Source organism: Camelus dromedarius, chromosome 9 (genome assembly GCF_036321535.1).
Source record: "Camelus dromedarius isolate mCamDro1 chromosome 9, mCamDro1.pat, whole genome shotgun sequence".
Lineage (NCBI taxonomy): Eukaryota > Metazoa > Chordata > Mammalia > Artiodactyla > Camelidae > Camelus > Camelus dromedarius.
Genome location: NC_087444.1, coordinates 6,245,967 through 6,271,246, shown reverse-complemented (window position 1 = coordinate 6,271,246; position 25,280 = coordinate 6,245,967). Strand labels below are relative to the sequence as shown.

Genomic DNA, 25,280 nt, shown 5'->3' with positions numbered 1-25,280 from the left:
CAAGTCTAAGACCATCTCTGTCACTCCCTTTATTTAGATGAAAAATTATGGAGAGGAAAATAAATTCCACTGCTTTCTAGCTCCTCAATGTCTATATTGAATCTCTTTTCTTCCAAAAACTTGAGTACCACAGTCATCGGTATTTCCCTGCATTCTGAGTACAATAATCATGTGTAGATAAGAATAGGAGAATGTCTGATACTTTCCATAGGTTTCATTTTTAGCACTATACCTGAGTTAAGTCTTACTGTTCAACATTACATTTGTACTGAGAATTTTATGTAAAGAATTATGGCGAGTATCTTTCAAGTGTATTCTACTAATACCAGCAATTTTGGGTAATATTCTCAACAAATGCTAATTAAAAAATGCTTGGTCAATAAATCAATGAAAAATTTAGGCAGGCAATGGGTCTGAAATGTTGGTAATGTTTTCAAATAGCTATTTGAAATTCCATTGTGGCTTTCTACAGCAGGTTATGTAAAATATATGTTTTCCATTAAGGGAGTTGTATATGCTAATGAAGTTTCCTGTATCTCAATGAACTTTGTCTACAAAGAATCTGTGCTGAAGAGATAGGGACCACATAAATAACCAGTACATTGAAATATCTTCAAAGTAATTGCACAAGAAGCAAATTATAACAAAAATTTGAAAGAGTTGATTGTTTCATCACTCTGAGTGGTTTCAGCCGCAGTATCTTCCATCTGCAAGAATCAATAATGTTTCAGAGTTTCCTTTTATTTCATTCAGTCCCCTAATGTATGTTACTGGACGGTGCTACCGCCCTTCGCAATACTCCACGTGACTCTGCCCCGAGGTGTGAATGCAGCATTTTAAGTGTGCAGCCCTTTCATATTTATGTCACTGTGCACTTTCATGCTGAGAAGTGAATCTTTTGACATTTCGGTGTAGTGATGTGTGGAATGCAGTTGTGTGCTATTTCAGTGTTGCGTATGAAATATATACAAGAAAGTTTCATCTTGTCAGAAAAAAAAAAAAATAGCTCTGTCTGTAGAAGACAAGTAGCCTGATCCTTCAGGAAATATCCATTTGACATTCCTGATCACCAAGCTGGGAATTTATGACCTTTCTGTTACCATGTAACTGCCTGTTCCCCGGACAGCCTCACGTCCTTACGTGCTTTTGTTCCGTAACCATGCTTCTTTATGGCAATTAAACCTCACTCACTTTGCATATCACCTTTTCCCACTCAGTTTAGAGGAGTAAATTTTGGAATAGGAATTCTGTATTTTTTAGGATGTAGGTTTGGCCACTTTAAGAAAGGAAAATAATGGAGGCTTACACAAGGTATGCATTTAGTTCTCCCTCGTTTTAACGATATGAGCCATCTGCAACGTCTGATTTCCATCTTCCGTTCATTGGTGGCCAGTGTTTCCACATTCCTGCTAACAAAAACTGGAAATAGGGAAGGGAGTTCCCTTTCTTTTAAGTTGACGGCCCAGAAGTTGCACATATCACTTCTGTTTTTACCTTATCGTCTGCATCCTGGTGATGTAAACATACCTGGTAGCAAAGGGTGCTGGGAAATACAGCCTTTAGCTGGGTGGACATAATGCTCCGGTAAACTTCTATTCCTTTAAAGAAAGGGGGATGGTAAATATATAGAGAGGGAAAAAATAAAATTCTCTGCTGTAGATGTGTATCATCATTTGTGTTTGACACATGGAATCCTTATTGAGGGAAATTAGTAAAGGAGTTAACAGTAGAGAAGACACTCTGAGAACTTAGGGCGTACATGTTGGTTACATAGGTCACTTAACGGTAGTGGAACGTTTTCTCTTTCCGTAGTTGGGAATACCATATTATAGATCGTCTATATTTGTAACTACTGTCTCATTCTATGTTAGTGTGACTAAAAGAAAAAGTACTTTTTAAAAATTAAATATAACTTATTAAAGATAGCTTGATAAATCCATTGCATTAATAGAAGTGCATTCTCGTGTTTTCTGATTTTTAATACTGTGTGTGATCTTGCTGGTGAGAAGCTGGTCACTTTTAGGTTTTTCCCTAACTAATTCAAACAGAATCCGTTAAGGAAGTTATCTTGTTGTGTATACGTCACAGTGAGACAGAAGGAGTTATGTCTCTTTACCTGTGAGACGTCTCGTTTCTTCCAAGTGAAATAAACGTAGGGTAACGCTCTGGGTCTTACTCAAACTGCACTGAGTTGTCTTTGAGATACTTGGTATTTTTTTAAAAGCCCTAAAATGTTGGTATTTTTATTGAAATTAAAGCACCAGCACAGTGTGTCACTGTCACTGTTCAAAAATAGAGTTAGAACATCCAACTGCATAAGGTTTTTTCAGAGTATTGGTTGCCTCTCTTTGGATGGTGTTGAAATCAGTATTATGGATTGCAGCTGTCATTACTTTTTTTATTATTAAAAAGTGAGCACAAAGAATAGAAAATATCAAAGTGTGTCGTGCGTTGTTAAACGTTATTGTGTGAAAATGCTTTCCCATCGTGTATGCTTTTGTCTCGGGTGTGTGTACTTGCATATGCATACCGCATTATGTGGAAAATGTATTTTAAGATGTGGCTTAACAGGCAGTGCTTGAAAGCCGCTGCTATAGTTGCAAAGACCCTCAAGTAGTTGCCCTTTTCCCGTAGCAAGCTTAACACCTTGCAGTAAGTAGCCGTTGAGTGAATTCAGTAAGTACTGAGTGACCACAGTGTTCCAGGCACAGTTCTATGAGTTAAACATATATAAAGATATCTGAGTTCAGGTTTTAGCTTATTTTAATTTGAGTCAGGAAAATCGTAAGAGATTCAAACAGAACAATCATATCTTACAGCTTACGGAGTGAGATGTGGTAGGATGCGCTGAGCATGAGTACAGTACAGTTTGTTTGGTAAGTTCTTTGGGTGATTATGTTCTAGAGACAATTTAAGCGCCACTGTTCTAGATCAGTGAAGAGCTGAACCCTTAATCTTTGCTTCAAAGGAACCTATTTCTCTTCTCTCTTATGATCATCCATTTGTTTTTAATTTTAATTTTTTAGTGAAGTATAGTCAGTTTACAATTGAGTTAATTTCTGGTTACAGCATGGTCATTCAGTTATACATATATATGTGTATATACATATATATATGTGTGTATATATATATATATATTCCTTTTCATATTCTTTTCCATTATAGGCTATTACAAGGTATTGAATATAGTTCCCTGTGCTATATAGTAGGACCTTGCTGTTCATCTGTTCTGTATACAGTAGTTAGTATCTGCACATCCCGAGTTCAGGATTTGATGTGCATTTTATGGTAATTTACCTCTTATATTCTCACAAAACACGGCAGTGACGAAAAGGCTAAACAAGCATGTGAGGGAAAGAACACCCACTAAGTTACCCTCAGAAAAATGATGATGCTTTCTGTATTCTGCTGACAACGTACTTTTTCCTGAATTTTTGTTTTTAATACTTGGGGGAGAGAGGGAATTACGGGGTAAGTAGCAGTGAAATCTCTTATTCAGTCACAGTAGAGACAGGGAGCAGAGACTGAGACTTCTCTTGAATTCACGTCTCACCACCGCCGTTCCCCTCCCTTCACGCCGCCGGCCTTCTAACCAGTGCCCCAGGCCACCGTTAGCCACACAACAGAAACAGTGGTCTTTCTAAAGTTAGATCTCATCATGCCACTCCCTCACTTAAACCTCCTCCCTCTTCCCCCACCCCTCACCCAGGGCTCCCTATTTCCTTCAGGAAACAGAAAAAAACTTTCAAAAGTAAGACTTACAAGGCCCTTCATGATTTACTCACAGCCGCCGTCTTTAGACACCTACCCATTAAATTGTGTTTCAGATATTTGTTTTATCTCATCTCAATTTGTTAAACTCAGTTTTTATACCTGGTATTGCCTGGACCTAGACCTGTCATTCTTTTCAAATTTAAGTTCTTACGTGTCCTTTTATCTGCTTCATGTAATTCTCTCTACTTGTCATGATCCACTCCCAGCCTTCACTCTTCAACCTGGGTGAATGAAGCCACTTCCTCCCCACCGATCACCACACCGTTAGGTTCCTGTTCCCTTGCTGGATGTCCATACTGGATTTTGTACTCTGTTTTCAGCACCTATTTCCATGTATTATAATTGACTGGTCACACGTTTGTTTTTGCCATTAGAAGTTAAACTCTTGCAGGGTGAAGATTCTATCTGCCTTATTCATTGATGAATCTTCAGTATCTAACATAGTTCCTGGCACAGAGTAGGAACTCTGTATTTTTAAATTACGATTTTAATGCAAATGTTTTGATTATTTGCCCAAGTAAATTGGTAGGATGTTAAAAAATGTTGGCCATTTTGGGAGTATTACAATATGGATGAGACACAAGGGGAAATAGCTATCACATTATTTTAAAATTGTTGTTACACTATAAATGAAATAAACAAGCAGGAGTAGTGACGTTAGTGGCGGTTGATACTGCTAGTAGCAGAGGTGTTAGCTAAAATATTCCACTCTCAAGTTTTAATATAATCTATGTCATTAACTTTTAAAATGGCCCCTGAGGTAGATATTATTAACTCTATTTATGGATAAGAAAATTAAGATTAAGGAAAGTTAAAGAAAACTAGTAAAGAGCAGCCAAAACATGGAAGGTGAGTTTTATAGATATGTAGGAAAAATGTAATAAATGCAAATATCCACACTTCAGCATAAGCTGTTACAGACACAATGACTGAAAACCAGCAAGTTAGCTGAGGACACCTGGCTCCATTAGAGTCCAAATTAATGATCTTGAATATGGGACCTCGTACTCTGCAAGAATTAGGCTTTGTATTTAGCCTCATTTTTCTCATTGTTACTACCAATTGGTTTTCTTCCATTTCCATCAGAAAAGAATATTTTTTAAATGTGATGATTCCCAAATATTATAACAGCTGAAGAAGAGCTAATTACAATTAAGAAAATCCATTGAGAGACTGTGGTATTAAATTTGCTACAGTGTGGCCTTTAGTTAAATCTCTTGTGCCTCCTTAGAGCCAGAATTCTTCACTGCAAAAATTATTCTTAATTAGCTTCTTAAGAAGGAGTTTCTAAATTGTACACAACCATGTATACTTCCTATTCATTTAGAAGAAAATGAGATAGGTTTTTAGACCACCTACTTTACTTCTGTCCACAGATGGAAACTGAAGTTGTTTAAAAATTATGCACAATTCTGAATAGATTAATTTAAAATAATAAACGTGACTTAATTGCAAGCAAAAAAGACATGGATATTTAGCGAATGCACTTTTTAAAAAAATTTGTAATAATGTCTAATTTAGTGTCACTTGTAAGTACTCAGGTGTAATTGTAAGATGGCTCCCAAGAATTCAGAAATGAGGGAAGTAGAATTCCCACTGAGAGTTCATTAAATCAGCACTTAATGAGTTCAAGCAAAGCCCCCCAGAAGGAGATAAAATAGATGTAGGGCAATTAGCCTTTGATCATATTAACATATCTATAGAAATTGCATCTTAATCTGCAGAAGCAGGTAATAGGGGCTGGTCACCTTTACAAGTGTAGAAAGAGGGGAAAAAGAATGAGGAAATATTGGCAGTGTCTCTTTAGAGCCACCTGAATCAATGGACCTGGAGTTATGTGAGCCCTTATCATGAAGATACATAGGTAAGTGTGTTTTAAAGACCTCTAAATCTCCTCGTTTTGATTCCAAGTCCACCAAACTGGCACTGAGTCCAACACAGTTTGATTGTATTAGGAGACCATGCTTATCATGTCAGGAAGAGTAATCCTGGTCCCTAGGATGGTTATCTTTGTTGCCCAAAATCACTGCTTCTCTGAGTAATATGGTACTCTAATATGAAGAACTCTCTCCCTGAGGTAACACTTCTCAGAAACAAGCTCTGCGTGTCTCAGATATGTTTTGTGACTGTCACTGCATTCAGAATAAGTCAGATTTCCTTAGTATGACTTTCAACTGGCTACCATAGTTCTCCAAATATACCCCTTTTGCCCTAAAAATATACCCCTTGTAGATCTCTCCTTCCACCAGTTCTCTAGCCGTTCCTCAGAACTAACTTGTTCTCTCCCGCCCATCATGCCTTGTCTCATACTCTTTCCTTTACTGAGAAAAATGTTCCGTCTGTCCGCATACGGTAAAGTCAATGCTTATAATATTCATCTTGAATACTTCTTCCTACGTGAGGCTTTCATACTCACCCTGCTGAGATAAGTCTTTATTCTGTGTTCACATGTAGTAAAAGGTTTTATATGTCATTTATAGGACTGACTGGAGTTTTCTTCGTATTATTTTTGGTTGTGTGCGTATATCCATTCCCCTGCCCCACACACAGACACACAATATTAAAAACCTGTGAGAGCTGAGATTGGCTTTTTAAATCTTTGTATTCTACAATTTTAGCACATTTCTTGATATACAGTGTATCAATAAAGTCTTTATTTTATTGTTTTTTCTTTTTATTCTTTTTTATCACTGAGTAGTATTCCATCATATAAGTATACCACATCTTCTTTATCCAGTCCTCTGTGGATGGACATTTAGGTTGCTTCCACGTCTTAGCTATTGTAAGCAGTGCTGCTGTGAACATTGGGGTGCATGCATGTTTTTGAATAAAAATTCCCTCTGGATGAATGAACTCATTTACAAAACAGAAACAGCTTCACAGACATAGTAAACAGTCCTGTGATTACCAGGGGAAAGGCTGTGGGAAGGGATAAATTTGGGAGTTTGAGATTTGCAAATGTTAGCCACTATATATAAAAACAAAAAAAACAGATTTCTCCTGTATAGCACAGCAAACTATATTCAGTATTTTGTAATGACCTATAATGAAAAGGAATATGAAAATGAATGGGACATTTTGCTGTGCACCAAAAATTGACACATTGTAACTGACCATACTTCAATAAAAATAAATAAATAAATAAGTTCTTTAAAGTAAAATAATTGGAATAATGAAAAGAAAATAGAAGCAAAGGAAAACTGAAAAACAAGATCATAACTTCCTGAGAAGTTTGAAACTATATTTGATCAAGTAGACGTTTCAAAAGTCACATATTTTCCAAGCATCTTCTTTTTTTGAAAAAATGCAAAGACATGTTCACGGTTTCGATTACTCATTCAAAGGCAATACATTTAAAATTCTAAATGTTATTGTTGTCATTCTTACATATACACCTTATCATTACAAGTATTAAGTATTACACTGCTATGCTGAATATTAGGTATTTTCTTTGAGCATATTTGGTAAAGGCAAAGCTATTTGCTTGAGGATATTTAATAAGTGTTTTATGATGAAGATGGTTATACAGCAAAATCTTTTAAAAAATGATTTTTCCTGCTGGTAGAATCCCTGGAATATTGTAAATGTTCAATAAATATCTATTGAATTAACTATTTAGTTAGTCAGTTAAAATATATCTATTTCTTCCATATTGCAGTCAGAATGAAGTAATTTATGTAGCAAGGGGGTTATTTTAAAATATTCTGTAGTACATGTTCTTTTTATTAAAAATTTATAAAAGAAGGTAAGTTATGTTTTAAAATACTTAACACTTCTTTGGATTTCTTTTGATAGAGACATAGAGGGATTTCTATTATATTTCTAGATATATTTTATAGAATGAAAATATATTTCACTTACAGTAGTTGCTAAAATGAGAGAAGCATATTGTTAAAGCACTGTTGTTTTTAGCTGTTCCCAGTGGTTTATGGATGATGGTTACATTTTTTGACGGGTAAAAATCGTCATCCGCACTTGGAAGGGGTTGTTATAGAACATACACTTCAGGGATCATGGTGGGGTTTTTTTTTTTAAATGTAGCAATCATCCTATAGATATGGGTTGTCCTCCAGAGGTAGAATGTTGATGTTGAAGGATAAGATTTATTTTAATTAACAAAATTAAAAGTCACTGAGGTAGTGGATATTATCACAGAAGCATTAAGGAATGCCACAGTACACAGGCTCCGTCCCCAGCTCTCCAGTTCAATGACTTCGTGTCTGTAATTCATGACTACCTCCAACACGCATTTGCAAACATCGATGGTTTCCAGTCAGGGATAGGGCCATCCTGCTAGACAGCTTTATTCACACAAACCACACAGCTCTGCCGACCGTACCCTTTTGCATGTCACTCTGTGTCAAGGTTGGCAAAATACGGGAGCCCATCACACACAATGAAAGCAGAATCCGTAAGAGAGATGTGAAACTGTTACAGAAATTGCAGAAGTTGAATCAAGTTAGAGAAAACTAGGTGTTTTTTTACGCAGGCTTTGGAGTTCCTTCTAGAAATAATTTTTCAAAAGACTAGAAATGAGAAAATTTGCAGGCTAATTTGTGCCTTACTTATTATTTATTTCCTGTGTATGCAGGCCAGGTAGGCGCTGTCAGCTTTGGCTAGCAGCGCTGGATCACATAAACTAATACTCTTTCCATTGACATTTAAACAACTTCTTTGACATAAATGTTTAAAAGCAAGATAAGTGCTTTGAAGAGGAGACTTCCTTAAGACATTGTAATTTAAGTAATACATCTATTTTAGAAGCAATTCAGTTGAAATTTGTATCAAATCAGTTTTTCTCCAGTTCTTGTCATTGAATTGTTTAGGGAGCCTCCAGCAAAATCATGTTGTACTAAATTCTCCAAGTCTTTATAGAGCGACACAAATTTATTTAAATAAGTAAATAAAAATCAATGGGGGAGAACCTAGTTTGGCTACATTACTCTTTTTTCAATGTCTAAAACTCATATTACTTTATAATGTCATTTAAACATACAAAGAATTAATATATGAGGAAAATAATACTGCAGTAAAGATGAATTTACTTTATTAACTCAAGTCACATAATCCTTTAAAGTATATTTTTAAGCGTATTTACCATGGACATTTAAGAAAAAATTAAAACAAAAGTTTGATTTATTTACTTTCTTATCTGTAAGTATGTGAGAAACTTGTTGTGTGTTATCATCTTCTGATGAACCATGCGGTGCCACCTGGAAAGAACATGGCCCATTAGAGGCTCTGCTCACGCCTCTCCCCCCACCTCCCCCCCAAACACAAACTTCCACAGCAGAAAATGAACAGATGTTCACTTTGCTTTTTTGTTACTGAGATAAATTGTGCATGCAGCTCTTAATTCGTAAGTTAAATTTGGAGAAGATGTTGAATATTGGGTTAATCAGTCAAAGATTATGTGAATACATCCAGTTTTGTGGAAAGAAGTCATATTAAATTGGAGAGTTGCTTCCTTGACGTTTTGAGTTCTTATTTTGTACTCTCCTCTTTCGTTTTTTATATACATGCAGGCTTTGTTTGTTGAACCCTAATATCTATATTTTACTGATAAATTTATCAGTGTTAGAATAGTGTGTTTTAAAATTGACTCCAATTTGTATCTCTATGGTCGCTTCCTTTTTATTGAAAGAAAATTGTCTTCTGTAACTTATAAAGACCATATTATATATAGTCAGGTGCTTTTCTGCTGTTTTTATTCCTTTAATCTAAGCATTGGCTGATTGTGTTTCAAAGTATATTATTAAACTTCTGCCACATATGCTAAGGATTATAGATTGCAAAATAAGTTTAAAGGGTTATGATTCACTTAGAAAAAAACAATAAAACTACTTTAATGCAATTAATAAATAAGAATTTTGTACATATGAATGTAATAAACAGAGTAGCTAAGTTTCTTGGAGTATTGGCTATATTCCTTACATGAATTATTTTAATTATCTTGAAGTAAGTTTGGATTGATATTTTTGATACTTCCATTTCACACATACATAAATTGTGTCTAAAAGAAGTTGAGTAATTTTCTCAGTACTAGAACCTGAATTTGAATGGAGGTCCATCTGAAACCAAAGCCCTATTCTCAACCAATACAATAAGATGGCATTGCTCATAAGTAACGAGTTGAACTTTTTAAATACATTTTTAAAATTGTGGTAAAATATACATAGCCTAAAATTCATTGTTTTAACCATTTTTTTACATGTGCAGTTCAGTAACATTAAGGAAGTTCACCTTCTGCAACCATCACTGTTCATCCACAGAACTCTTTTCAGCATGCAAGACTGAAACTCTGTACCCATGTAACAACTTTCTATTCTCCCCTTCCTCAGCCTCTGGTAGCCACCATTCTTTCTATGTCTATAAATTTGACTAGTCTAGATACCTCATATAGGTGGAATCATACAGTATTTGTTCCTTTATGCTGGCTTTTTTCAATTAATATAATGTCTTCAATGTTTTAATGTGTGTCAGAATTTCCTTTATTTCTGAGGCTAAATAGCATTCCATTGCATATGTATACCACACTTGGGTAGCTTCCACATTTTGGCTATTGTGAATACTGCTGCTATGACCGTAGGTGTACAAATATCTCTTCAAGTCCCTGCTTTCAGTTATCTTTGGTATATACCCAGTGTATATAGTAATCCTATTTTTAATTTGTCAAGGAAATGCCATGATGTTTTGCATAGTGGCTGTAACATTTTACATTTCCAAAAACAGCGCACAAGGGATCTAATCTCTCTACATCCTTGCCAACACTTGTTGTTCTCTGATTTTTTGTTAGTAGCCATCCTAATGGTTGTGAAGTGGTCTACAGTGCTTTTTAATACCTTTATTTGCAACCTGCCTGTTACCAATAGAAAGTTGCAGAGGTAATACAGAGGTAATAAATGTTAAAAATATGTAAGTGCAGAATTAATCAAGAGGATAGATTAGCAGATAAGAATCTCTCTGGGTAAAAATGAAATTATGTTTTATCTTTTTGATGTTATGAGGACCTCAACTGGAGTATATGCCAAAAGGATGAGAAGAGAGGGCCAAATTTAGGAAGAAGTTCAATTTAGAAGGGGCAAATTGGAGAAAGGAATATTAATTTAAATAACTTAAATATATTCTATTTGAGTTTCTAACTAGTGGGGAAAAAAAGTTAAATGAGGAGTCAGCAAAATTTTTCTCTAAAAATCACACAGCAAATATTTTAGGTTTTCTGGAGCACATGGTCTCTGCTGTGACTACCTACGTGGCTTCCTCTGCAGTGCAAAGGCAGGCATAGAATGAGGTGTATGTAAACAAATCAGCACAGTGGCTGTGTGACAATAGAACCATATTGTAGGCGGAAGGCCAGATTTGGCCAGCAGACTGTAGACCAAGGTATTATGTACGAATATTAACTGCTTATAATTTCTTGTAGTTTTGAGACAATAGAAACCTTTACGTGGACGTCCACTTGCGGTGTAAATCAAGTTAGCTTTTTTATCTGATGTCACCTAACCGGTTTTGAGAGTATAGGCCTATTTGTGGAAAACTTTTAAGAACACCAGTATAAGACCTGTCTTTGAAGCAGGAGATACGTGTACATCACTGGTTCTTTGGTGCTAGCCTTTTAAAACAGCCATTTGTAGGAGGGTCCCCACAGTCTACTGAAGCCCCTGGCTTCCTCACATCTTAGTTACTATTTTAGCAAATAGCTTCTCTGAAAGGTGTATCCAGAAATAATGTTCTTCCTGACCCCATGCCTATATTGATTTTTAAAAACATTACCAACAAAGGGAAACCTATTTTTCTCACATTTAATTTTTTATCCTTTTAAAGTAATCTTCAGTAAATAAGTATATTCTTGGCTTCACAATCAAAGAGAAAATAAAAACACATCCATGAATTAAAGTCACAGAAGGAATTAAGTGAGAACTGAGATGAGTTGTCTATGAGGTTGTTACCGGGAGGAGGGGAATTAAAGTTACCTCGGTTCTTAGTCATTCCCGAAAAAGAATTTCTGATGGGAGACAGACAGCGTGATATACACAGATTTTATTAGTGATGTAAAAAGGTTGTAAAGCATAATGCACCCCTGAGAATTGGGGGCCGGCCAACCCCAGAGAGGAAAAATGGCGCCGCTCCTTTGTTTTTCCTGTTTTTATATCCTGGCTTAGGGGGCATTTTCGTGATTGATTGGTTGATTCACAGCTCAGGTTCTTTGAGTGCTCTGGCTGATTGACAGCTCACGTTCCTTGTGCTCAGGCACGCCCATCTTTTTTATGCATATTTTTACCCATGATGCACACAGAGAAACCTACAGGAGGGGGCTCAAACTGCAATGTTAATTGCATTATAATGAGCATTGGGTCAAGTTAATCCGGGTACTTTTCTCTGTTGTGCAGCCACAGCATTCTATTCTAGCTGGCTTCTTTGCTGGCCCTCATTTAGAGGAAAGTAAAAATTTTGGAGCCCCTTATCCTGAGCTCAGGCACACTGTTATTTTCTGGGTTGCTCCCCCTTGCTTCCTCTTACCTGGTACTCATTTCTGTTTAACTGCTTAACGAAATGATTGACAATTCTAAGGGTGAAATCTTAGAAATTGTGATTAGTGTTTAGTTTTATGATCAAGCTTTAATAAGTAAAATGGAAACACACACACACAATAAAAATCTTTGCTTCTAGGCTAGGGCATGATTTATAAAATCTGTCTAATTTTCCTTTCTACTTTATTTTGTTATCTCTCTCAACTTTCCATTATAAATTTAGCCAGGAAGGAACAAAGAGCCATTCAGACCATAGTTCCTCTTATTCTTGGTACTCAGGGAAGTGGTCTGGGCATTATTTGGAACATATCTTTAAATTTTTATGTGAGTGTATCCATCATCTTAATACAAAAGACAAAGTGTTATGTTGCAAAGTTTATTAAAGACTGTAGAAAAAGTCTAACTGGTAAATGAAAAGAGATACATTAAATTAAATACTGAATAAGAAGAAAAATGTGGATAGTGAATAGAATTTGTGATTTTTCTTAATTTTAAAGATAGTATATCAGTTAGAAGTGAATTCTGTGCTAAGTGGTGGAACAAAACATGTTTTATTTCAGTTCAGAATCTGTTTGACTTACTGTGAAAATATACTGGGTTCGGGACTGATTATTCAGTTTTTGTTTTTCCTGAAACTTGGCTTAAACTAGATTTTAGTTTGCCTGTATGCTACTTAGAAAAATGCAAAAAAAAAAAGTAAATTGAAAATCAGAATGCTAACCAAGATTAATAATGAAAAATACTATTGCATAGTTTATAAGGTGAATCAGTTATTATTATATTATTATTATAAAAGAAACACTTTGTGTGTATAGACTAAAGTTATCTTCTAAAGAATATCATTCTGACGCAGTCAAATAAATACATTATTGGAGTTGTGTGTGCATATGTATGTTTTCTTCTGCTACTGATTGTAGAAATATTGGATTAATGGGGTACTGTAGGCACAGCTGGATCATTGCTGTGCATCTGTCCTTTACCCCTTATAGTGTATTTTTGTTGGCTATTGACTAGAGCTTCTGGTGGAAAAAATCTGGGCTATTATGTGGGATCATATGAAAACTGAAGAAGATTGAATAAGTCTCTAATGATTGGTTCAACAATGAGGTTTCCTATTAAAGTGGTATAGATTGTAACGTATGTGTCCCTAAAGCCGTCTTAGGTTTCTTTGCAGCGATTTTTCTATTATATTTAAATGTGCTCTTTTTTCTTCTACATATGTATGTGTTTATGTGTATGGAGACATTCACATTATATATATATACACACACACACATATATGCACATGTACACATACACATATACATCATGAAACCATCCTTCTTGGTTCTTGGCAGGTTTTGGGTGGGGTTGCTTGTTCATTTTGTTTAAATTCTCAGCTTCCAACCTTATGCAATTTAAAATCATCTTTCTGGGAAATGGAAGCTTGAGGAGGCTAGAGTAAGGAAAGAGTAATTTTGTAAAGGCAACATAATCTTAAAGTTATTTTCATTCTGTTGCCCCCCTTTTTGTTTCTGTAGAAGGAGAGTCAGAAAGCAGCCTAGGGGAAGCAACCCTAACTTGTGGATTTTAAAAGTGTTTTTTTCCCCCCTAAGTTTCAAGACCTCCAAGAACAGGGAACAAAATAAGACAAAGGTTCAAAAATGTTTTTACTCAACATCATGTTGAAAATCAGTTTTGAACAGTTTAACACACAAAGCTGTATCTTCTACTTCATGATACCCATGTAACCTGCAAGCGATATTTGAAAAATCTAATTTTTATACCTTACCCTTAGAACCCAACCCTGGCATCACCGACAAAGTATCAACAGACATGTGCTTAAACCAGCGACAGTAACACACGTCCTTCATTCTCGTCATTTTTATAATGCTAAGGCTTTCACTCCCATTATTGCCTTTATCACTTCATTTAGTTATTCATTCAGTAAACACCAGGTTCCTGATCGGTGATTAGTATGTCCTTGCTATCAAGAAGCTTGCAGTTTTGAGGGGAGATGGATGTACAAGCATTTCTGGATTGTTCCCCAGGTAACTCTTTCTTTCTTTCCTAGAATATGCAACATTGTGGCACAGCAACTAAACGTTTTACTCACTTACTTGTATCTGCTTCTATTTATTCATCCTAGACCATCAGTCTCTATAGGAAAAACGCAGATCAAGGAACATGTGGTGGGGCAGAAGGTGAGGAGGATGCCCAGGTATAGGGAACATCGCATGTGACAGCTCCAGCAACAGCCTGGGACATGTGCTGGCAAATAGGGCCAACCGGAGATAACAGAGTCAGAGTCTACAGATGTTGCAAATTACACATATGAGTTTAGTTAGTGTATTTCCTTTTCAGTGTAGAAGATAAAGGACTGTGACAGGAGAGGCAGCAGTTAGAAAGTTTGATTTGGTGGCACTGTGGAAATGGATTGGAAAGGACAAGACCAGATGCTGGGAGATTTTACATTGTGGCTGTTGCAATAATTTAGGTAAACTAAAATTGAGGGTCTGAAGTGGGGCTGTTGAGACCTAAGAGCAGGGAATAAATGTGAGGAAGTGCAACGGGTAAGTCTTTTGCACCTCATTAGATACAGTCAGTGAAGGACAAGAGTGAGAATCAGCAAGGCAGGTTGAGAATTTAAGGAATAGCTGTAAGTCAAGGATATTGTCAATGCTTCTTTTGACCAATTAGATGAATGGTGGTGACAATTGCAAATAGAATAAGAGAGGGGAAGATTATGGGGTCTGATTTGACCTCTTACGTTTGAGATTCCTTGTGACATCCTGGTGGAGAGATCCTCGAAGCCCTCGGGGTGGACCTGATTAGGTCTGCTGGTCAGGTGTGCCATATGGGCAGGAGAGGTGGATTTGCTATCACTAGCTGTATGCTCTAGCAGAAAAACTATGAGCCATAAAGCTGATGAAATTCAGTTAATATCCAACCATTCATGATTATTGGGAGTAATAAAAAATAATATGTCACTTTTTTACTGAAATTGGCATACGGTAGGAGTAAAAAACAAATGGCAGTCATTGGTATTATCAACTTATAATGTGTATTATGTGAAGCCAGGGCATCAGTGACATTACATGTTCGTTCTTCATAGCTGCCCTTTGTGGCGTGAGAAGACTACAGCCCAGTGAAATTGTATGCCTGTCCACACTCACAGAGCGCAGTACTCAAACACACTGCGATGACTATATTCTCCTCTGACATCTAGGGATTTTATTTCAACGTGACTTATTCATAGTGTATTCTTAGTTTTGTTATTGTCTTGTTCTTTTGACTCAAGCATATATTAGATAACCCTATGGTTAGAGGGATCTTTTGTGATAATAGAGAAAAAGTAAGGTTAGCTCACAGGAGAGCTGAACTTCTTTATCGTGATGTTAGTATTCGCTGCTGATGTACAAAGCGAACACTCTCAAACCTGGCTCTTATTTGCGAAGGAGCTGACTTGGAAATGCTAGACATTTGTCATAAGTTTGAAATACTAAATAATTACATGAAAAGAAAATTTGGTGTAATACATGTATATTAAGAAAAGAAATAAATTGAGAAAGAAAACTTTTACTTTATAAAACGTAACCTTGGAGTCCTTAAAAAAGTATATTACCATAACCAGAGTTAACATAGATATAGTTTATGAAATTTATTGGTATTTTTTCCTTAGAGACATGTTTCAACATATAAAGTGAGATGTGAATTTACCAGCCTTTTCTCAATAACCAATAAAATTCTTTTGTAAAAAGAAAAAAATCAGTTTTGCCATAACTTGTTTCTTTTTCAGTTTGCTTCTTCCCTAGAGCATTGTTTCTGGCTTTCTGTATTTTCATTTTACCAAAATATAGTATTAGTATATGACTGAATACATTTAGAAATTCCCTTAATTTTACAACTATTAAATAGACATATCACTAAAATTAACTTTTTACCATCATTAGAGTTCAACATTGTATTCCCCTAACGTCTGGCAAAAAATATGCACTATGTATAATGGAAATGTAAAATCAATTCTCACATTCTGTAAGTTTTCATGGTACAGAATAACTGAACATATGGTCTCCACTAACAATTGTAGGTTGATTGATATAGAAAATAAAAGGACAGGGGGAAATCTTAGGCACGTCTTTGATCTCAAGGTATGTGTTTAACCTCTTGAAAAAATAAATTTGTAATAACGAGTTGCACTAAACTCTACCAAATATGTATTACTACAGACAGTGTATGTTAAATCAAACAAACAGGTCTTTTTAAACGTTAGTAATTGTTATAGTGCTAATTCTTTTTTTCTCAACTTGTCACTTTTTAGAATCCTGGTAACAATGTATATTAACTATTGGCATTCATTATTTGTATTCATTATTTAAAATTACACTGAATTTATTTCTATTTTAAGAACTAATTTTGAAAAAAAAAGCCTAAACTTACTATTAAAATCAACTACCTTTCAGATGAAAAATGATGTATACTTTTCTTATCAAATTGGCTTTTGTGGAGAGCTCCCTTTTATTTATAGTAGGATGCTGAAAGGATTCTGGGATCCTGTGGGAATTTTTACCACATTCCTGATCATTCCATTGACCAGCATCCCTGAGTGGCAGGACAGCTAGTTAAACCAGCCTTGTTGATCACAGATGTGAGCTCCCCTCAGATGGTTACAATGGAAATGAACAAAAATCCTAAACTAAGTCATTTAGAAAATTTTAAATGTCTTTTAAAGAGGCTAGAAAATGTTTCATGAGTCTTTTCATGCAGCTTTTTTTAGGGTTCTGAATCCAAGTTGTGGGAAGCGCCTTTGTTGAGTATTTTGAAAGAGCACTGAAGGCACTATCAGGAATTTGATAAACTTGATAAAAATAAGAGAAAACGATCATTCTAGCAAGTGCGCTTAAGTGTTTTTGAGAATTTTTTTTTATCTAGTGCAAATAAATCACATCTGTCCCATTGTTAATGTCAAATTTGGCATTAGCCACCAATGCCTAAGAGCTTTGCTGACATTTTTTTTTGAATGCCTACTGTGGTTTAGAGGCTTTGCACATTTGACCCCGTTGCGTTTCATGCAAACCCAACTATAATCCCGGGGAGTAGGTATTAATTACGTCAATTTTAATGCTGAAAAAACTGTCTAGGGTAGAAAAGTGGCTTGCCAAAGACATCGAGGTTCTCAAGAACAGAAGCATGTATCCAAGCTTCGTGGGTTTCTTACGGTTCAACAGTACCCCGTCCAATAATCCTGGGGCAAGTGAGGAGTGGGATGATGGCTTAAGGGAAGAGGAGAGGTGAGGAAGTTGTTGTAGTTGTCTTAATAGGAAAATCTGAATACATTTTATGGCAAGGCAAAGAAGTAAATGGAAAACAAAAGTTTGAAATGACATTGAAGGAGACGTGGTGGGGAAGAACAAGGAGAGACCAGGAAAGAACAGCATAGGCACGTGTGTTAGTTTTTGAAATTAATAAGGATACTTTTCCTCATTGAGAGCTTAGTGAAGGTGGAAAAAATTGTAAGGTGGCACTTGACAGCCAAGGGAGCTCACTTTGCTGTGGGTGGGGGTGGCGGGGGACTGGGGGAGAGAGAGAAGAGGGAACCTTACCTCCAGGAAGACACACAACAAAAGATGTTAGATGGGGAAAGGAAACTGCACAGCAAAGCAGAGAAATATAGACAGAGAACATTAAATTGTTACTTAACTACTTTTACATTCATGGTAGGTCTTACCCAGTTTACTTTTATGGGATGGAAGGAAGAAAAGAGTAAAATAAAGCATTTTATTGTAACAGAGGAATGAATAGGGATGATATGTTTATTGAATGTTAGCTTTATTTTTATTTGTATTCAAAACAAAAGTAATATCTTTTGAACTTGTTACAGTAAAATAAGTTATTACTTATTACATAGAATTCTAAGAGACCTACAAAATTATTATCCCTTCAAGCATATAAAAATGAAACCAACACGCAAAGCTGGTTTGAGCCAGTTTGTCCATCTATAAGTTATACTCAGCTGTAAGAAATTAATGGCTTTGAAAAGGAGTTAATTCTATCAGGTAACTACATAACCCCATTAGTAAATTATTATGACAAATATATTATTTTCAAAAATACAAGAACAGTAGTATTTTAGCAAATTATTAGTCCTTAGCAGCAGCTTGTGTCTTGCTTGAGGTGAGTGTTGGAATCCACCACCATGCCATTACAGAGTATTACTACCAGGAAAGATGCAGGGCATTTTATAGCATAGTAAAAAATCGAAGATAAATTCATCCTTAAGCATATTATGCTATTGTAGGCTAGGCTTATGCGAAAATCAGATGATCATGTGAATATACAATACTCATGTATGATGAGGAAGAAATGGAAGAAATGGAGATAAATAAAGAGAAAGAAACAAGAGAGCAAAATAAATTATGTGAAGTTCGATGAAGAACAACCTAACTGAGCATTCGTTCAAAAACTTGAGTTCTTACACTGTACGCATGTATTTCAATTTTAAATAATCTAGAAAAAATACGTTAAAAAGTGCTATTTGCTGATTTGAAAAATGAGCTAATTCATTTTAAGCCAAGAATTTAGGGCAAAACCTTAGTCAAAATAAAAAAGTATTTTCTACCAGAAACTGAATTAGCCATGTGTTAAAGAACAGTAGTTCAATATATATAGTGTGGAAAATATTTCTCATTATGGATTGATTTTTTTTTCAAGAGTGTACCTTTTATTTCTCTTTAGTTTCTTAACACAAAAGACATGTGTTCTATAAATAAAAGGAATTAAGATTTTTCAGAAACAATAAATTGAGAGGTAGAATCAGAATTCCTACGTACTCACATCTCTGTGGCCTAATCTTTTTAAACTTTAACTCTTTAGAATACAGATAACCAAAGAATGTCCATTACTGAATGTTTGGAGCAGATACCACCTGTATACTCACTCAAGAACTGTATTTTGTAATATAACAGTGGTCATTGGAATCTTTCTCCCAAATCTCCAGAGTGTCAATTTACAAGCAGCCTATTTGGACGTATCTAATTATATCAAAATCATATATTAATTCTACCAACATTTACCATGATCTATTTTAGGAGTAAAAACCTTCCAGATTTTGAAGATTCTCAGTGGTCTTTAAAATTCCCAGTCTAATTGTCATCTGGGTTTAAAATTATAGAGGCCATCAAGCAGTGAAGGTTAGGAGCAGGCAGTTCCAGGTTAGAGAGACCTGAATATAGTCCCAGTTCTGTCTCCTGCCAGCTATGTGCCCTTGAGTGAAGTCTTTAACTTCTCACCGTCTAGGTTTCCTCACCTTTCAAGTGGTGATAGTAATTTGTCTCGTGGGAGTTACTCTGATGGTTGAATTAATTTAGCACAGTGCTTGGTGCCAAGGGCTCACAGGTTGTCAGTGTAATTTTCACTGAAATTATGGATTTCCCTTAGAACAAAATCCCTGTGATCATTAGATAGGTTAAAAAAAAAAAAAACTAGTGAGATAGGAAATTTTAAAAATTAAACAAATTAAAATTTGAGAAATAAATTTTACTTCATCAGAATTAAAACCTGCTTTTCAAATGAGATGGCAAGTCACAGATTGGGAGAAAATTTTATATTTATATGTGTATTATATATATAATATATAATATGTATATATTATGGCTAACAAAGGTATTTGTGTATTTCCAGAATATGCAAGAAATTCTTTATGGTATATAAGACAAACAGTCCAATTTAAAAAACGAGGCAAAAGGTTTGAACAGACTCGTGAATAAATAGGACTAGCCAATAAGTACATGAAAAGATGCTAAGCGTCATTAGTCATTAGAGAAATGCAAATTCAAACCACAATGGGAAACCACTTCTCACCCACTAAAATGACCAAAGTTAACAAGAGTAATAACACCAAAGATTGGCAAGGGTATAAGGCAGCTGGAACTTTCATACATTGCTGGTCGGAATGCAAAACAGACTTTGGAAAATGGTTTAGTAATTTTTTTATGAAAACATTTACCTACCCTGTGATGCATTAATGCCACTGCTAGATAGTTAACCAAGGGAAATAAACACCTGTCTACACAAAGACTCTGCCATGAATATTCATATCAGCCCAAAATGGGAAAAAGTACAACTGTCCATTAATAGCTGAATGGATTAAACAAATTCTGGCATATTCACCAATGAAATGTTACTCAGCAGTAAAAGAATTACTGATACATGAAACAAGAGGGATAAATCTTTACAGACATTGTATTGAACAAAAGAAATGGCAGGTACTGCTTTTAAGCGTTCAGTAGAGGGGAAGCATTTTCCTTGACTTTGTGAAGATTATAATCTCACTGGGTGCAAAGTAACATAATCACAGCACAGCGTGGTGATGTGTGTAGTGACTGGGAGATGCCCAGTTTTGTGGGGGATTAATGGGGATCCCCAATGTTATGCACGACACTGATGAAGTTAAATGTAAGGATACTTTACGGGGTGCGGGATGGGAGTCATGGATACGTACAAGAGGGAGTGGCATCTTTCCTGAGCTGAAAGGATGATCAAGAGGTAGCAGGAAAAGAGAAGCTGGAAAGAGGAGATTATTTCTGGTAGAAGGCTCCAGGGAACAAGTGTTTGGTGAACTAGCATTATAAATCCTGAGGACTTTGGTGCTATGGGAGTGTGTGAATCTCTAATTGTCGAATGTCTACGTTGGAGAGTTAGGCAAGAAGCAGACCATGGAAGTCCCGCTTAGCAAGACGAGGAAGTTGGGCTGTTATTCTGTTGAGTATGAAGAGTGACGGAAGGCTTTTAAGCAGCGTCGTCTATGGATAGGGTATGAATCTGAGAGCAGCAAGACTGGACATGTGAGGACAAGCTGGACAGTTGTTGTACAGTGCAGTCAGGAGAGGATTAGAGCTTCAACTTGGGCAGAAATGAGTTAATTAGTATTTAGGTTTAAGGGCTTAGGTCTTTTTTCCTTATGATTTAAAATTAGGAAACTTAATAAGGACACTGGAAAATAAATGACCACTTAATAAGTAGCTATTAGAATTATATATACAGTCTTTTCCGTAGCTTAGGCTTTTCAATGTTGTATTAATCTCTGTGTACATAGGATAAAATCTAACATTGTCATAGCAGAGGGTACAGCTCAGTGGTAGAGTGCATGCTTAACATGCACAAGGTCTTGGATTCAATCCCCAGCACCTCCGTTAAATAAATAAACAAACAAACAAACCTAATTTTCCCCCAAATAAATAAAATATTTTAAAATGGCTAACATTATCGTAAAAATCAAAATCATTATTTTCACCAAATAAAACTATATTGTCTCAACATTGACATTATTGAAATGATACACTTTGATCAGCGTTTGCAGATTACATAAGATTATTCCTGTAATTGGTTTCAAAGCATTTTCTCATATTTATCTCCTGGAATATTAAAGCTCATTAGGAAGTGTATATTTAGATATTCAAGAAGATTAATTTATCAAACTAAAAGTAAACATAACAACTAATTGAAATGCTTAATAGAGCATCAGCAAGTATTAAATTCTGGCATAACCAAACAAGACGTTTTCTTGACTTTGTTCTCATGGTTTATTTGATGCAAACTGCAGACACTATCCGGAGAATAAAACTAATAGAAGCTTGTGAATGGAAATAAACAACTAAGTAACTTTTAATTTCTTTAGGTGTGGGCCTATAGGTATATTTGAACCACTGATTAGCCATAAAAATGTTAATTTTCATATGAAATTTAAAGGCGTAAGCAGTGTCTGTTTTTAAAAGTCTTCAGGAATAATTCTAATTAGCCAATTTTTATAGTTAGATGATCTGAAGAATGATTTCTGAGAATTGAGGGAACAATTGTGTTCAATATTCCCCATTAGTAATATAATAAATATACTTCTAGGTATAATGTATATACTGATGTTAATTTATTCATTTTCTGGTACCACTATTAAAAGAAAAATGCCATGTAAGCTGATTTTTCTGGACACCTGTTGTCCCTTTGTTAGAGAACCATCTTTTATCAGATGTACCTGATGATTTCCAGGGGGAGGGTATAGCTCAACGGCAGAGTGTGTGCCTAGCATACTCAGAGTCTTGGGTTCAATCTCCAGTACCTCCATTAAAAAATAAATAAATAAAAATAAATAAATAAACCTAATTACCTTTCCCCATCCCCCCAAAAGAAAGAGATTCATGAAAAAAATCTTTTAAAAAATAATTTGTAAAAGAAAATGGATTTTTTTTTCATTTATATGCAGTGTATTGAAAATAAAACCAGTTGCCTAGTCCATAATGGCAATAGGATGTGAAGTCATTGGTTAACAGGCGCCCCAACACTGCCTAAAATTATTTGGCTTTATGTTACATTTGCCTGTATGAAATACTGACAACTTTAAAAGTCACAAGAAAGAGGCATCTCATGGGCAAGGCTACAACGTTAGAAATTAGAAATTTAACTTAAAAATACAAATTTTAATACTCTCTAGAATTTTTAGTAAATATGTACAGAAACCCATAGCTGACTTAGTTTGTCTTATGTCTTGCTTGTGCTAACTGTACAGGGAAGGTGCTAAAGAACATAGTTACGCAGCAACTTAAGAAAGTACAGTTGAACTTGAAATCAAACTCAAGTTCATTCTTGGAATGTGGCCTGAAGAGAGAAGAGTCACACCTACAAATAAATTTCCTGGTTCTCTTCAGGTGTTTGAAAAGAAAATAGTAAAGTTTCTCAGAATTAACACAAAGTAAGATATGATACGGAAATTCTTTTTATAATTAGTTCAGTGAAACTTCCCCTTGAAAATGCCAGGCTGAATACAAGCAAATCCTTTTATCTTACCCTGAATTACCACCAAAATAAAAGAAATAAGATTTTTTTCCCCCAATAACGTAAGCCCAAAAGAAAACAGAATAGGAGAGGAAACAGCAATGACACCTTAGAAGCTGAAAAGCAGGTGGCTGTGTGAGGTCAGACTGAGCAGACCCTGGAAAACTGAATCCTGAGCCGGGCAGCGAGCGGTGCCATCACGTGCACTGCTGAAATCTCCTGAGGGTTTCAGCCTTGGCGATGCCAGGCAGCTGTGGGAGTAGGACTGAAGGGGGGGATCTGTCAAAGGTCTGTGAAAAAGCTAAATCTCTTGATCCTCTTGTCCACCTTGATAAGCTCAAGAACCCCATGTGTTCAGGAGAGACTGAACCTAGACTGGAGGAATCAAGGTGGAAGTTTACACTAGTGAAAAAAAAGTTGGATTAAGTGAATTTCTGCGTTTTGAGTGAGCAAATTTCTCTACCACTTGAGGACCTTATTACCTCTTCTCTCACTGGGCTCACAGAGCAGTTGCTTTGTGGGTAGAATATGATAGTTCAGCATGGTTGTTTGTTACCTAAGATGTGTTGTTATGACTTGTAAAGAAATCAATAGCTAATGGAAAATGGTGCATTAGATTTATAAGAGAAATGGAAATACAATAAAGTCAGAGCTCAAGAGATGTTTCTGTCTGGAAAAGTCCCTTCAATTTTCTAAGCCCTCATTCTTACAGAAGTAATAATGATGCTTTTTAGTAATTATTTTTCATTAAAAATTAAAGAGGAAAATGTGCCCTTATGTTGAGTCTCCTAGTCATGCTAACCCTCTTTTCAGCCTTATTTCCCACACCAACAGTGAAAGCTAGATGACTCAAAAAATACTTAAAAGTCAACAAGCTAACACAGGTCCAGGCATAATTATACCAAATGTGCACAATTTTTAGTTTTTGTTTCCTCGGGAAGGAGGCGTTGCCAGTGCTCTGTGTATTCAAGTGTGTGTGTTATGTTCTTTTGACAGCTTCTTCTATAAAAAAAGACTGTTTTAAAATATTTTAACTTTTGTTATTGAGTCTTGAAGGTTTTATTTTCTGTGTTCAAGCTGAGTTTTAGAAGTCAACTTGTTTAAACCAAAACAAAACTAAACTCTGAAGCTCCATAAGAGATTGCTGCTATCACTTTGGAACTGGGATGGCTTGTGCTTCAGCAGGCAGCCCTGAAAGAAACTCACAAAAAGCATCTTCTGAGAGCTGAAACAGTGGTCACAAATGTGTCTTGCTCTGTTTGGGTCTTAACAGAGAGGTAGAATTGAGCTTCAGAAGGACCCTGTTTTAGCCTCTAAGAAAAAAGAGATACATACTAGTTTGTGAAGAACTGGTGTAGTAATTCTAAAATTCAAATACATTGCACTTCCCGGGGGGTCACACAGGGTTTCAGTGTCAAAATGCCTCATTGCAAAATTAATTTTCAAGATTTTTTTCCTTAGGTAAGGCACATGTTCATTCATACTTGGGTATATTCAAGTAGGTCCCAACAGAAAGAAAAGCATTCCCTTTATGATAGCTCATATTTGATTCTGATTGATCATTTTTCAAATTATTTTTATTGTTTGCCATTTATAGTGAAGTATGTTTAACATAGTATGTTTTTACTTATTTTTATAAGATATATTTCTGATAAATAGGAAAGTGTCATTATAAAATTATTTTTCTAAAAGTAAATGCATTTGCTGTGCAGGTCCAGTATTACCTGTTAGTGATTCTGTGCAGGAAGATTTATAAGGATATCAGGATATGTCCATGTAAAGGTGATCTAAAGGATATAATAATATATCTCATAATCTTGAAAATTATATGGAAATGTCTTATTATGTTATTACCCTTCCCTAGACGTCTCTGAACAGTAAAAGGCCAAAGAAAGAAATCTACACCTTTTGTAAAAGTCACTATTGAACATTGTTTGTTATACCGGTCAGTAAACTTTTATATATTGATTGATGTTACAAAATTCCTTGAGGAATATGTCACAAAATTCCTTGACAAAAATAGTTTGCTGCTTCTGATGAGCTGGCAAACTTTCTTTCATTAGATACTGGTATCTATGTATTTTATAAATTTCATTTTTACTCCATTGCCAGGAAGCTCAGAGTTAATTTTGCTGTTCAGTCATTGTGAATTCTTATGCTAGATTATTCAAT

General features: G+C 35.4%; 1 protein-coding gene across 3 annotated transcripts in view; it reads left to right on the top strand.

Annotated features, from left to right (window-relative positions):
* DPYD (dihydropyrimidine dehydrogenase) overlaps positions 1 to 25,280 on the top strand; it is a 720,636-nt gene that overhangs the window by 223,958 nt on the left and 471,398 nt on the right. The window lies entirely within an intron of this gene.